This window comes from Coregonus clupeaformis, chromosome 13, assembly GCF_020615455.1.
Source record: "Coregonus clupeaformis isolate EN_2021a chromosome 13, ASM2061545v1, whole genome shotgun sequence".
NCBI lineage: Eukaryota > Metazoa > Chordata > Actinopteri > Salmoniformes > Salmonidae > Coregonus > Coregonus clupeaformis.
The window spans coordinates 7,146,312-7,160,377 of NC_059204.1; the positions used below are offsets into that span (position 1 = coordinate 7,146,312).

The following is a 14,066-nucleotide window of genomic DNA, read 5'->3' on the forward strand; positions in this document are numbered from 1 at the left end:
TGTCGCCGCCGGCCGCGACCGGGAGACTCATGGGCGCAGTTGGTCCAGGGTAGGGGAGGGAATGGCCGGCAGGGATGTAGCTCAGTTGATAGAGCATGGCGTTTGCAACGCCAGGGTTGTGGGTTCGATTCCCATGGGGGGCCAGTATAAAAAAATTAATATATATGTATTCACTAACTGTAAGTCGCTCTGGATAAGAGCGTCTGCTAAATGACTAAAATGTAATGTAAATGTGTGCATGACCAGAATGACACATCGATGAACCACCAAAGGCACACCCAATTTCTGTTTGAAAAAGTAGGAGTTGGACCATTTTTTGTGCCCAAAGTCGACCGTTAAAGCTAATTTCCTACAATTCTACACATTTTGCAATTGTTTATGACATTTAGCAATTGTTTATTGTTTATGACATGTTATCTTGGGGGCCCCGAATTGGGGGCATGTCCCCCCGGTGGCAATTTCGCCTCTGCTCTCATTAACCAACTACGAGCTCCCTCTTGGCGACTCCTCCTCCACACTATCGGTGGGGATCCAGATTGCAGAGGTTGACCAGATAGCTAGCAAGGAGAGTGGACAGTGACTTCAGCACCCACCCGGGTGTAAACAGCGACAAGGCCACTGAAGGGAAACCTTGTGGCAAAAGTGGCACACTAATCGTACGGGCTGGAACTAGGGCTGCATGTCGCCTTTCAGTTTTAACGGAGTTTTGCATGTTTTGACATATTTTGCCCCCGTGATTGTCAGGAGGAGGTGAAGTCTCATCGCCGCCATCTTTGGAAACTGACTGGGAGGAGTAGAGAACTTCGTTGTCTGGCTGGTTTGTTACCAAGCAATCTGTAGCCTATTTTCAGGGCCTCGACTGATTTTTTACTCTCTACATACATTGAACATACATCACACTTGTTTTTCGGTTGACAGCGCACAACGAGTCGGCATCGCACAACCTGGAAAAAGCTAGCTAGCCAACTCCAATCTGTGCTCCAGACTTGAGTCAGTTGGTTGCGCCCTGCTGCCCGGCCGAGTCCTTTCCTTGCCTTGTTGGTCATTCGCTCCCGTTCTACCTGAACCTGGCCACTGATAGGTAAGTGTCCGCTGTAGATTCAAGCCAATTTCTAGTAGTGAGTAATGTGTTTCTGGCTAGCTAACGTTAGCAGCTCACGTTAGCTGTGTTTCTTAGCTAGCAAGCCCATTTAGCTAATGAGTAGGACCATTGATACGGTAGATAGCCAACTAGGACGCTTATGGTGTGGATGGTTACCTAGCTAGCTAACTGGATGTCATTGAGCTAACTAACTTTAGTCAGAAAAATAATATTTGCTTTAGTGTAAATTGGGGAATGATAACTAATGAACGTAGCTAACGTTATATGGCTCGAAGCGAATGTCTTATTTGAACGGTGTAAAAATGTCAACGGTAACTAGCTACCTGGCTAACTGACAAGACAGATTGTCAAAATGCAGACAAAAACAAATATACTCTTTATTTATATATATATATATACAGGTATCTGCGTCTTCTAACACCTGTGTGTAAACGGAAGGTAGACACCACAAATGTGTTGTCACTGAAAAATACTTTCGGCAGCAACTGTGTTTAAACAGTAAGTGTGTATCTTTAGCGTTTGAAATGATTTTGATGTAATATGAAGAGGGCTTTTATGTTTCTATAACCTTACCACAATTGAGAATCGATTCATGTTTAGAGTTAGTATTTGTCTGCAAGAGCCAATTCGCCTCTAAACAGAACATTTTAAGGTCCTTGGACTGTAAGGAGTAACGTTAGGCTCCTTCAGTTCATTATGGGCTAGTATCAAACTAGCCGGCTAATCCACTTCTATGTGTTTTTTTTCTATGACACTCCCTTGTTTTTCTCACTGTGCAACTCCCCCAAGCTGCTAGCTGGCCACTGCAACAATGCTCAATATCACGGCACAAGACTGACACAGCAGGTGTGTATTCGTTACGTCTTGCAACGGAAACAGTTTACACTTTAAGAACCAAACGGAAGCAAACAGAACGAAAGGAGGGACCTAGCCGAATTTGTCCAACATAATCTGTCGTTTTCTGTTTAGAGGTAACGGTTTCTGTTGCAGAATCGGCTTAATGAATACGGCTTGGTTTCACTACTAAGTGAAATGTTTACAGCCATCCAATTAAGCAACTTGACCAATCGGTTATAGTTATTCGGGAATGGCTTCCTTGTACGCCTGCGTTCATTCCTGGCCGCTGCTGGCTGGTTTGTGGCGTGAGTCGCATTCCTCATTTCTTTGTGTTGACATTGCGTAATATTCTGACTCGGCAAGCTCTTCTCTCTTGGCCCTGACTGTGCCTGTACGCCAGCGTTGCACACTCAAAAGGTGACAGAATGTACTTAATCGTTAGAGCTTTTTGCCATTATGTTTTTATTTGTTAGATTAATGGCAAGTTGGCAAAAACTCCCCATTCTGTCCTTCCTGCTACATCAATGTGGAGTGTTGGGAATGATGATGCAATATATTTTTTGCGTTTATAAACAACATTGTATTCAAGCACTTGGCTTTCTAGGAGTCTGAATGTACATTACGGTAGGCTATATCACAGCCAGTGGTATAAGCTAGTTCTCCACAAACTAAGTCCTCACACCTGCAATCAATGATTGAATCGTCCATCACTAGACTAGTGAGAGTTTAGCTACGTGGGTAGTAGCTATTTACAATTTTTAATGTTTTAAAACATTAAATGCATTTATGAAATAATGACTTTTAAATGATTTTAGCGCTTTGCAATGGGATATTCCAAAGCCAAAAGTAGTGAACGTTCAATTGCCAAAACATTGAAAATATTTCATTGTCTCTGTCAGGTCCACATTCGGTAGACGTCAATAGAAAAATATGAAATTACTATGAAACCATAAAATATTGGCTTTGTTTTTAATTTGATTACTTTGTTATTCCAATCCCAGCCAGGCCATCTCATGTTATCTCTGTGCTCCCCATACTGTCTTTAGTCATCCTATTTAGCTAGCCTAGCCTGACAAAGTATGCTGCAGAGCTGTCTGACAATCATTTTACTAGTTCTTCAAAGTAGATAAGGCATACTTTCACCAACTGTCTCTATCCCCCTTGTCCAATGTGTTCTGTACATTCCTCTCTCATGTGGTCAGTGTGTATCTAACCTAATGTTTTTACACTGCTGCTACTCGCTGTTTATTATCTGTGCATAGTCACTTTACCCCTACCTACATGTACAAATTACCCCGACTAACCTGTACCCCCGCACATTGACTCGGTACCGGTACCCCCTGTATATAGCCTCATTATTGTTATTTTATTGTGTTACTTTTATTAGTTTTTTATTTTTACTTTAGTTTATTTAGTACATGTTTTCTTAACTCTATTTTCTTAAAACTGCATTGTTGGTTAAGGGCTTGTAAGTAAGCATTTCACGGTAAGGTCTACACCTGTTGTATTCGGGGCGCATGTGACAAATAAAATTAGATTTGATTTAAAACTCTAGCCGGAAAGAAAAGGCACAATGGATTATGGTCATTGTAGTTAATTACCACGTTTCACTGCTGAACTAGGTTGAATATTTGCTTAACGGAAACTATAACATAGTTCTTGACTTGATTTCTCTCGTGAATGATGGTCCTCTGTAGCTCAGTTGGTAGAGCATGTCGCTTACAACGCTAGGATAGTGGGTTCAATTCCCGGTACCGCCCATACATAAAATCTATGCACGCATAACTGTAAGCCACTTTGGATAAAAGCATCTGCTAAATGGCATATATGATATATGAATGATTTGGGCTCACGAAAAAAAACAAGCTACATGGAATTCAAGTAATTGAACCGACATCAGTCAATTAGTTGTTTAATAACCAACCCCCAATCCCCGGGGAGCGGAAACTTGGTAATTAACTACAATGACCATGATCCATTGTGTATAACATAGTTCTTGACTTGATTTCTCTCGTGAATTATTTGATTTCTCTCTAGAGAACCTGCGCGTTGGAGGGGGGGGGTATATTAAACAACTAATTTACTGATGTCGGTTCAATTACTTGAATTCCACGTAGCTTGTTTTTTTTTCGTGAGCCCAGCGAACAACAAAAAAACAAGCTGCATGGAATTTAAGTAATTGAACCGACATCGGTCAATTAGTTGTTTAATAACCCCCCGCCTCAGACCTGGTCACTGTTGGCACACTGACTGTACTATAGTCTATTGGACCCATGCAGCCTCCCTCTCTCCCAGCCAGAGCCAGTCCACCCCAGGCCCCATGCAGCCTCCTTCCCAGCCAGAGCCAGTCCACCCCAGGCCCCATGCAGCCTCCCAGCCAGAGCCAGTCCACCCCAGGCCCCATGCAGCCTCCCTCTCTCCCAGCCAGAGCCAGTCCACCCCAGGCCCCCATGCAGTCTCCCTCTCTCCCAGCCAGAGCCAGTCCACCCCTGGCCCCCATGCAGTCTCCCTCTCTCCCAGCCAGAGCCAGTCCACCCCTGGCCCCATGCAGCCTCCCTCTCTCCCAGCCAGAGCCAGTCCACCCCAGGCCCCATGCAGCCTCCCTGAGAGAGCTGGGGCCTATTTTTAGGAGCTGGCTTGAAGATTACTGTTTTTTTTGGGCAGATTAATGCAGGCTTTGAAGGGACTAAATGGTGTAAATTGTTGGCTTTTCCCATGTGCCCTGCTAGGGGGTGATTTGGTAGGGTTAATGGTGTGGTAGCATAGTGACAGTTAGGCTAAACACTGCATTTATCCCAATAACAGAGGAGCTAATGGACGCTGTGTGTGTGTGAACAGAATGGAGGAGTAAATCCTCTTAGTTTTCTCTCTCTACTACTCTCTCTACTCTTGGACTGTCACCATGTGCTTATGTATGTGTGTACATACATACAAACAAACATACATACATACATACATACAGTGCCTTCAGAAAGTATTCAGACCCCTTGACTTATTCCACATTTTCTTGTTACAGCCTGAATTCAAAATGGATTAAATATATTTTTCTCTCTCACCCATCTACACACAATACCCCATAATGACAAAGTGAAAACATGTTTTTTGAAATCTTAGCAAATTCTATTGAAAATGAAATACATAAATATCTAATTTACATAAGTATTCACACCCCTGAGTCAATACATGTTAGAATCACATTTGGCAGCGATTACATCAGAGTTTTCTGGGGAAGTCTCTAAGAGCTTTCCACACCAGGATTTTACAATATTTGCACATTATTCTTTTTAAAATTCTTGAAGCTCTGTCATGTTGGTAGACAACCATTTTCAAGTCTTGCCATAGATTTTCAAGCGGATTTAAGTCAACTGTAATTAGGCCACTCAGGAACATTCAATGTCGTCTTGGTAAGCAACTCCAGTGTGTATTTGGCTTTGTGCTTTAGGTTATTGTCCTGCTGAAAGGTGAATTTGTCTCCCAGTGTCTGTTGGAAAGCAGACTGAAAGTGGTTTCCCTCTAGGATTTTTGCCTGTGCTTAGCTCTATTCTGTTTATTTTTATCCCAAAAAAATCCCTAGTCCTTGCTGATGACAAGCATACCCATAACATGATGCAGCCACCACCATGCTTGGAAATATGAAGTGGTAGTCAGTGCTGTGTTGGATTTGCCCCAAACATAACGCTTTGTTTTCAGGACATTAAGTTAATTTCTTTGCCACATTTGTTGTATTTTTACTTTAGTGCCTTATTGCAAACAGGATGCATGTTTAGAAATATTAGTATTCTGTACAGGCTTCCTTCTTTTCACTCTGTCATTTCGGTTAGTATTGTGGAGTAACTACAATGTTGTTGATCCATCCTCAGTTTTCTGCTATCACAGCCATTAAATTATGTAACTGTTTTAAAGTCACCATTGGCCTCATGGTGAAATCCCTGAGCGTTTTCCTTCCTCTCCGGCAACTGAGTTAGGAAGGACGCCTGTATCTTTGTAGTGACTGGGTGTATTGATACACCATCCAAAGTGTCATTAATAACTTCACCATGCTCAAAGGGATATTCAATGTCTGCTTTTTTTAAACTTTTTTTATTGCGATGCATTGGAAAACCTCCCTGGTCTTTGTGGTTGAATCTGTGTTTGAAATGCACTGCTCGACTAAGGGACCTTACATATAATTGTGTGTGGGGGGGTATAGAGATGAGGTAGTCATTCAAAAATCATGTTAAACACTATTAATGCACACAGTGAGTCCATGCAACTTATTATGTGACTTGTTAAGCAAATGTTTACTCCTGAACTTATTTAGGCTTGCCATTACAAAGGAATTGAATACTTATTTCAGCTTTTTATTTTGAATTAATTTGTAAAAATGTCTAAAAACATAATTCAACTTCGACATTATGGGATATTGTGTGTGTAGACCAGTGACACAAAATCTAAATGTAAACCATTTTAAATTCAGGCTGTAACACAACAAAATGTGGAAAAGTCGATGGGTGTGAATACTTCCTGCAGTGATTGATGCCTGCTGGGCCGTGTTGATTGGCTGACGGTTTCTGCTCTCTCTGGGCCTACTGTCTATATTGAATTGGTGTGTACTCTAGTATGATAATAGTTGGTTGTGGCTTTCACTCTCTCTGTGTTCATTCTGTACATGGATGATTTGACTGCTATATTTGATGTCTGTTGTTTCACTATAGTCTGAAGAGATTGAGCGTCACACGTTGGAAAGCAGACCTAACACCGGAGATTTCCGGTTTTTCACTGACATCTAGCCTACCTGTTATCTCATGAAACCTTAGACAAACCTCACCTCTACATATTACCTTTTTATTGTGTAGATGTAAGCAGGCAGTTGATGGTTACCACTGTCTCTGAGTCCCCCCCTCAGTTAGGGTTAGGGCTTTAGGGTTTAGGCTTTTTCTGGAGGATTTTACAACACAAAGAAAATCAATACCCCACTGCATTAGGATAATACATTTTCTCTGTGTGTGTGTGTGTGGATTGCAGGCTTGCTTACACACTCTAGGGCCCTATCAGATCAGTTTTATGCGTCAGTCAGACATCAACACCCTGTCTGCCATCAGTGTTTATCTTAGGTAGCACTGGTGCACCCAACAACAACAAAAGTTAGGAGCACAACAAAATCTAGGAGCACCAGTAGATATTTTTTTTTATATAGCAATATTGGGCCTATATGAATTCTAGCTAAATTTGAAGCACATGTTGTGCTCTAGAAACTCCTATTTAACCCTGTAAAGACATTTTGTTTAATCTAAAAATCTAAACATCGATACAAAAACCTGTCATTGAAATGAGATTCATTTGTGCAATATTAGGTTTCTACATTAAATTCTAGACTGCAGTGTTTCCGCTGCAGTCATTTATTTAGCTGTGGTGCTGCACCACGGCAAAATCCTTGCCGCCACGCCATAAAATATGCAACATGAAATAATATTTCTGCCCAGGCACACTTTGTAGATGCTAGAACATTCCACATGTACTTTCTCTGCAAACAAAACGAGTAATAAATAGAAAAATCTGACAACCCCATAGTAGAATAGTTGATCTATTTACCAAGTGGGCTTGTTGTGTTCTATGCTAGATAAATATTGCTCTCGAGGCACATTCAAGTTACGAGTGCCATAGGGAGGGAAACATGCATTCTGACAAGGAGTCAATGCACAAATTATTGAATTAGCGTGGAAAACAGCAGTTTTAATGGCCTTTATTAAAAAGAGGGGATCCCAGCTTTCCATTCCTACTTTTATTTATCCCTCAACTCCTAAATATGCACAAAAGGCATGGTTAAGCATGTTATTGCTCTGCAATTCACTGTGAGTGTATAGGGGAGAGTGGGGCAAAATGTAACACAGGTCTATTGTAGGGTAACTTGGGGTAAATCGCCACCTTACCTCAAAATATTTTTGGGGGGAGTGACTTAAAGGGTAGGTTGTATAAACGTAACATTTGGATTTGCATTAGTATACACATCAAAAGTCCCAATACAAAGTTACACCTCACTTTTCTTTTTCTCAAGTTATTACATAAAACCGATCAGAATTCAGAAGAGTAACGAAGTAATGCCGGAAAATGTTTTTGCGGATTGTGACATATGAAGGACCCGGCAAGCCAGCCTATTCCCTATAATGTAAACTGCAATAGAAATAACTTAAAATTAAACCAAATCATTTGCACTCATGACTATTGGTTTCAATTTAATTTTCAGCCAACTTTAAAGCAAATACTTTATGAATTTATTTTTACATATCAGGTTGCTAGACAGCTAGCCTGCTAACGTTAGCCCTGCTAGCCTGCTAACGTTAGCCCTACTAGCCTGCTAACATTAGCCCTACTAGCCTGCTAACATTAGCCCTACTAGCCTGCTAACGTTAGCCCTACTAGCCTGCTAACGTTAGCCCTACTAGCCTGCTAACGTTAGCCCTACTAGCCTGCTAGCGTTAGCCCTACTAGCCTGCTACCGTTAGCCCTACTAGCCTGCTAACGTTAGCCCTACTAGCCTGCTACCGTTAGCCCTACGAGCCTGCTAACATTACGTGACTGCATGAGTCAGCCAGTTGCTATCAACACCTAGCTTACAGCTACATTAAAGTAAACCAACGTTTTGGAAATGCGTAGCGCCATCTAACCAGTTATCAAACAATGTTACTGGTGTATGAGGTTAATCTTAGCCAGCAAGCCAGCCAGTGAAAGTTAGTTATTTTAGCCTTCCAGCTAGCCTAGCCAACTAATTAGCCTAGCTAGCCGATCACCACAGTTAACATAGCTAAGTAGTAAGCCAGAGAACAACTAGTCTAGCAAAGGCAATACACCATCCAAAGTGTATTAACTTCACCATGCTCAAAGGGATATTCAATGTCTGGCCTCCCGAGTGGCGCAGTGGTCTAAGGCTGTGCCACTAGAGATCCTGGTTCGAATCCAGGCTCTGTCGTAGCCGGCCGCGACCGGGAGACCCATGGGGCGGAGCACAATTGGCCCAGCGTCGTGCAGGGATGTAGCTCAGTTGGTAGAGCATGGCGTTTGCAACGCCAGGGTTGTGGGTTCGGTTCCCACGGGGGGCCAGTATGAAAAAAAAAGAATGTATGCACTCACTAACTAAGTCCCTCTGGATAAGAGCGTCTGCTAAATGACTAAAATGTAAAAAAAATATTGGAAAACCTCCCTGGTCTTTGTGTTTTGAAATTCACTGCTCGACTGAGGGAACTTACAGATAAGTGTACGTGTGGGGTACTATTAAACACTATCATTGCACACAGTGAGTGTGACTTTGTACTCCCGAACTTATTTAGGCTTGCCATAACAAAGGGGGTTGAATACTTATTGACTTAAGACATTTCAGCTTTTCATGTTTTAATTTGTTTGTAAAAATGTGTAAACGCATAATTCCACTTTGACATCATGGGGTATTGCGTGTAGGCCAGTGACAAAAAAACCCTCAAATTTAATTCATTTTAAATTCAGGCTGTAACACAACAACATTTGGAAAAAGTCAAGGGGTGTGAATAGGGCTGTTACGGTGACCGTATTACCGCCACACCGGCAGTCAAATTCCACGTGACCGTTTAGTCACGGTAATTAGGCTTCTCCAAGCTCTGATGCTGCTGATGGTCATTAGCAGCCTACCAAACATGCTAACTGCCTGGTACTCAGTACTCTATTGTCCCTCTAATCACTCTGACATCAATGCTAATGTTTTCAAAAATCTAATCAAACACTTCATGAGAGCCCATGAGTTCATGTTGTGCAACATTTCTATAGGCTATGCAATTGCATGAGAAAACAGAGTGATGGCCTCTGCTAAAAAGAGGAGGATCCCATCAGCTTTCTATAGGCTAGGCCTACTATATTTATTTCTCAACTTTCCTCATATTAAGCACATTGCTTCTCTTTAAAACAGGAGTATAGCCTACCTGGCTGGCATGAAAATGAACCACGGGAAAATAGTCCTCCTTCGCTATTTAAGTGCATAGATAACTTTTTTTTTTTTCAGCTGCCCCTGTTTCGAGACCGGTGCATGATAATGGTCCATTCTAAATCAAAACAAATTTCACACATATTATTTAGTATATGTAAAGACAAGATTAAATCGAGAATAGTCTGATGGGTGACAATATTAGCCTATCACTTTTGAATGATGCACATACTTTTGTGTGCAACTTTTTCAAATCATAGTCCCACACCTCATGTAGCCTAGCCCATAGGCCTATATGTTTTGATAAGGTTTGTATTATAACTAAAGTGGACAAATAACTTAAAATTAAGCACATTAATCCGCTTTACAACGAGCGTAGAGCCTAACTGGCATACATACATACGCAGCGCGTGAGTTTCAAGTTTGGGGAAGATAATTTGCACCATAAAAATGCACCTTTATAATAAAAGCATTTTTTATTTTTTTATTTTATTTAACCTTTAATTGAACTAGGCAAGTCAGTTAAGAACAAATTCTTAATTACAATGACGACGCTGGGCCAATTGTGCGCCGCCCTATGGGACTCCCAATCACGGCCGGTTGTGATACAGCCTGGAATCGAACCAGGGGGTCTGTAGTGACGCCTCTAGCGCTGAGATGCAGTGCCTTAGACCGCTGCGCCACTCGGTAGCATTAACTATTAACTACATGCATAATCGCATTTGTGGTCACTTTTGAGAATGGTGTTTTCCTGCTAGTGGAACATTCGCGCTTATAGCCTACTGCCGTGTGCTCATTGCTGCGCTTATAATGTGAAGAAATAGCCGGATAGTTTATCAACATTTTAAGCTAAACGTTCTCAACTGTTGCGTCAGGCTCATTGCTTAAAACAGGTTTTTTGATGCTAGTGGTTGTATTAATTTGGGATCTATCGCATCCCACAACTGTCCCAGACTATGTTTGGAATATTTATTTGTCGCACAGAATAGGTTGACTTTAGTACTATGGGGGATGGTAGATTGACGTAGGCTAGTGCTTTTCCTGTTCGTTAGGCCTACTCATCTTGTTGGCTGACAAAAAGTAAATGTGGACAGTTCTTCCAATATATTCAATATGCGTCTCGGAATTGGATAAGGAGGCGCGCAGTTGCGTCCCCGATGTGTCTCTCTTCACTTGTAGCCTGTGAGAAAGACCCGATCTCGTGACTGAGAGCCATGTGAGTGAGAGGTGCTTCGGTACGCAACCGGGAGAAGGGAATTAGAATTATTATATTCAGCCCAAGGGCACAAAGGCCACTGGCCGCAAAATGCATGGATTTTTTTAGGAGGCATTACGGCTACACAAAGGGGATGCACCTGGCATCTTTGCCATGAGGTGCCATGTTGAACTTCCAGTGACCCGTATGAGGGAGTGTGAGAGCGATGACAGCAAATTTAACACACCTGCTCCCCATTCACACCTGAGACCTTGTAACACTAACGAGTCACATGACACCGGGGAGGGAAAATGGCTAATTGGGCCCAATTTGGACATTTTCACTTAGGGGTGTACACACTTTTGTTGCCAGCGGTTTAGACATTAATGGCTGTGTGTCAAGTTATTTTGAGGGGACAGCAAATTTACACTGTTATACAAGCTGTACACTCACTACTTTACATTGTAGCAAAGTGTAATTTCTTCAGTGTTGTCACATGAAAAGATATACTCAAGTATTTACAAAAATGTGAGGGGTGTACTCACTTTTGTGAGATACTGTGTATATACAATAACAAATATTACATGACATTACATTTCATAACACTTTTCACAACACATTGTGCACCCCCACATACAGTATCTACAATACAAAATCCATGTGTATGTGTGTATTGTCATGTTTACATGCTAAAGTATGTGGACACCCCTTCAAATTAGTGGATTCGGGTATTTCAGCCACACCCGTTGCTGACAGGTGTATAAAATCGAGCACATAGCCATGCAATCTCCATAGACAAACATTGGCAGAAGAATGGCCCGTACTGAAGTGCTCAGTGACTTTCAACGTGGCACCGTCATAGGATGCCACCTTTCCAACAAGTCAGTTGGTCAAATCTCTGCCCTGCTAGAGCTGCCCTGGTCAACTGTAAGTGCTGTTATTGTGAAGTGGAAACGTCTAGGAGCAACAACGGCTCACAGAACGGGACCTCCCGAGTGCTGAGGCGCGTAGCGCGTAAAAATCGTCTGTCCTCGTTTGCAACACTCACTTCCCGAGTTCCAAATTGCTTCTGGAAACGACGTCGGCACAATAACTGTTCGCCGGGAGCTTCATGAAATGGGTATCCATTTACCAAGCAACTGCACACAATCCTAAGATCACCATGCGCAATGCCAAGCGTCTGCTGGAGTGGTGTAAAACTCGCCGCCGTTGGAGTCTGAAGCAGTGGAAACGCGTTCTCTGGAGTGATGAATCACGCTTCACCATCTGGCAGTCCGACAGACAAATCTGTGTTTGGCGGATGCCAGGAGAACGCTATCTGCCCCAATGCATAGTGCCAACTGTAAAGTTTGGTGGAGGAGGAGTAATGGTCTTGGGCTGTTTTTCATGGTTTGGGCTAGGCCCCTTAGTTCTACAGCTTACAATTACATTCTAGACGATTCTGTGCTTCCAACTTTGTGGCAACCGTTTGGGGAAGGCTCTTTCCTGTTTCAGCATGACAATGTCCCCGTGCACAAAGCGAGGTCATACAGAAATGGTTTGTCAAGATTGGAGTGGAAGAACTTGACTGGCCTGCACAGAGCCCTGACCTCAACCCCATGTAACACCTTTGGCATTAATTGGAACGTCGACTGCGAGCCAGGGCCTAATCGCCCAACATCAGTGCCCAACCTCACTAATGCTCTTTTGGCTGAATGGAAGCAAGTCCCCGCAGCAATTGTTCCAACATCTAGTGGAAAGCCTTCCCAGAAGAGTGGAGGCTGTTATAGCAGCAAAGGGGGGGACCAACTCCATATTAACGCCCATGATTTTGGAATGAGATGTTCGAGAAGCAGGTGTTCACATACTTTTGGTAGTGTGTGTATACGAGTGTCTGCCTGTGTGTGTCTCTTCACTGTCCCCACTGTTCCATAAGGGGTATTTTTATCTGTTTAAAAAAAAATCTGATTCTACTGCTTGCATCAGTTACCTGATGTGGAATAGAGTTCCATGTAGTCATGGCTCTATGTAGTACTGTGCGCCTCCCATAGTCTGTTCTGGACTTGGGGATTGTGAAGAGACCTCTGGTGGCATGTCTTGTGGGGTATGCATGGGTGTCCGAGCTGTGTGCTAGTAGTTTTAAACAGACAGCTCGGTGCATTCAACATGTCAATACTTCTTATAAAAACAAGTAGTGATGAAGCCAAATCTCTCCTCTACTTTGAGCCATGCGATTAACCAGAATATCACAGATGAGACAAAACAATTTTCACCTGCCCCTTTTAAGGGTGGGAGGTTACCGTGGTAGCATCACTGGAGTCATGTTTGTGCCTGTGAGATTGAGTCTGACTTGTGGTAGTTCTAGTTCTCTTCCCTAACAGTTGAAACTCAAACATAGAAAAAACGACTTAGCAAAACAAAGTAAATAGCCTTGAAACACAAGGCTTCAGTAGACTTTTGTTTCAAGTAAATTACACCAACTTTTATGCCTGTGCGCAGCGCTTCTAAAAAAGGAATCTTTCACTCAGCGATTCATTTACCACCTATGAAACAAAACAGCAGAAATGCTTTGAAAACAGCTACTGCAGCATTTATTTAACTATAAATGTTTGTGGGGGGTTAGTTGGAGGGAGACATGTTGGGGGAATGAGGTGAGGGGTGAGAGGGTGAGGGTGAGGGGGCTGAGAGGGTGATGGGGCTGAGAGGGTGATGGGGCTGAGAGGGTGATGGGGCTGAGAGGGTGATGGGGCTGAGAGGGTGAGGGGGCTGAGAGGGTGAGGGGGCTGAGAGGGTGAGGGGGCTGAGGGGGCTGAGAGGGTGAGGGGGCTGAGAGGGTGAGGGGGCTGAGAGGGTGAGGGGGCTGAGAGGGTGAGGGGGCTGAGAGGGGTGAGGGGGCTGAGAGGGTGAGGGGGCTGAGAGGGTGAGGGGGCTGAGAGGGTGAGGGGGCTGAGAGGGTGAGGGGGCTGAGAGGGTGATGGGGCTGAGAGGGTGATGGGGCTGAGAGGGTGAGGGGGTGAGAGGGGGCT

The 14,066-nt window shown here is 43.1% G+C and overlaps 1 protein-coding gene across 1 annotated transcript in view; it reads left to right on the plus strand.

Annotated features, from left to right (window-relative positions):
• The first annotated feature begins 537 nt into the window (after positions 1-537).
• The window catches only part of LOC121579105 (serine/threonine-protein kinase TAO1-B-like), a 79,015-nt gene continuing 65,486 nt past the window's right edge, over positions 538-14,066 (plus strand). The window contains exon 1 of the mRNA XM_045224203.1: positions 538-1,081. The gene's annotated coding sequence lies outside the window, so the exon portion shown is untranslated. The remainder of the gene's footprint in view (positions 1,082-14,066) is intronic.